Below are 1962 nucleotides of genomic sequence, written 5' to 3'. Positions count from 1 at the left end.
CTGTCACTGACCGACATAGGTAATCAAATTTTTTTTTCGTCACAGAAGTCGCGTCGTAGCTGTCTCAACTGGGTCCAAAACTCGTGCGACATTCATCAACCATGCAAACATTTCATTCGCAACAATTTGTGAGTGAACCACAAACAATGTGCCAGCAACAATCTTGACGACGACGGATGGGGCAATATGATGCCGGTCGTTCTTCGCCTTAATTGGGTTGCAGCACAGTAGTGGGTATGCATGACAGAATCGGAATTATGCCAAGTCGCGAAAGTGTGCTGGCTGGTGGGCACGCAAGCTTCTAGCTGTCCGAAAGAGGTGTCCAAAATTAAGGCAGGTAGATTGATTATGTCATGTGCAAGCGTGAATGCCACACGTGAGTTTTCTATAGCTAGAGGTAACAATTCACTCAAAACTGTGAATTGGTGCAATCTATTCAAAGATTTAACGTTACTCCAACTTACAACTTACGATTTATGTGAAACTAAAAGTGATGCTAGAAGTTTTCATTTGGCTCGTTTAATACTTGGAAGGCATTCACTCACTTCAATGTACATTCTCACTCATGTTTCAGGTCTTGATTCGAAAATTGAAAAGTCATGACCACATTCCCAAAATTCAAGTGCAGCACAAACTTGATATGGTGTACGCGCTGAAACGCTATGTTCATGGCCAATTTAATTACTTGATGCTGATGCTGATGGCTTTGACCTCAAGCGAATACCCATTGATATACACCATTTCTACTCAACTGAATGTCGATGGAACGCATTCATTTCGGAATCTGCATCAGTTTCCGAAACATTATGTCATAATCAAATCAAAAGAGTCAATTTTTGGTGTTCATATTGCCAAGCACTCAAATTGGCTGAGATTTCATAGCCGTTAGATCAACATTGACCGTTACCCGATGACATGTCAAATAGCGGCGCATGCCATAATGCCATGTGGCGTCTGTGTGTCGAATCAACCAACACTCACGACAAGCCCTGTTTGGCTGGCTGGCTGGGTGGGTATCGAAGTGCATTGTGTGGCCTATGCATTGACAGAATAAGCAATCTCTATGAAAAGCATGCTGCGTACATATCTAGTTTTGCACACCATCGGATGGTATTCATCCACCTTAAAGCTGAAGCATACTTTTTCATACGGAAATCAAACTGTCAGTACCCGAGCTGGAACGAATAACTGACACATAACTGCAGCATACCAAAGTCAGGTATCATACCAAGACAAGGTATCCCGAGCAGGAATGAATAACTGCCACATAACTGGAGCATACCAAAGTCAGGTATCATACCAAGACAAGGTATTGGTCGGTTATCCAGGTATTGGAAATAACTTATTTTGGTATTTTGTAGATATTGATGAAATACCTCAACGAGTTATTGGTTTGGTGTTGAGGACTGCTTGAGGTATTGTTGAATTATGGAAAATCGCTATTTGTATGGAAAAATCGCCGATTACACAAGTTTACAAAATAAAACGAAAGTCGTGAACTTCTGTCAACGACTAAAATTTTTGAAGCACAATTTAGTGCTGATTTCGAAACCGACCTTCAAAAAATTTTAAGTAGAACAGTTTTTGAGTTTTAGCTCAATATCGAGTTTTGCAACTTTTCAAAATATGTAATTTATTAAAATTCAAATATATTGCGTTTTGTTCAACCAATTTTAAATCTTTTTCCATAAATTAAAAGCTGAATACAATACCATTTGATCATCTGATTACAGGTTTTGCGTCAGATTGATGAAATTCAAGATATTGGCTAGTTTTAGGGACGATCTTCTTAAATTTTAGCTAAATTCCCAAATTTTTTTGAAGAAATGTATTTTTTTCAATAAGAAAAAACCGACTAAAAAATTCTTTCTCGACGTTTATTTGACATATCATATGTAGGCGAGTTACAGTAAAAATTTCAGCTCAATCGGAGCATTGATTACGGAGAATGAGATGTGTGAA

The sequence above is a fragment of the Aedes albopictus genome, chromosome 1, assembly GCF_035046485.1.
Source record: "Aedes albopictus strain Foshan chromosome 1, AalbF5, whole genome shotgun sequence".
In the NCBI taxonomy this organism is placed as follows: Eukaryota; Metazoa; Arthropoda; class Insecta; order Diptera; family Culicidae; genus Aedes; species Aedes albopictus.
Note: the sequence above shows the minus strand (reverse complement) of the source record.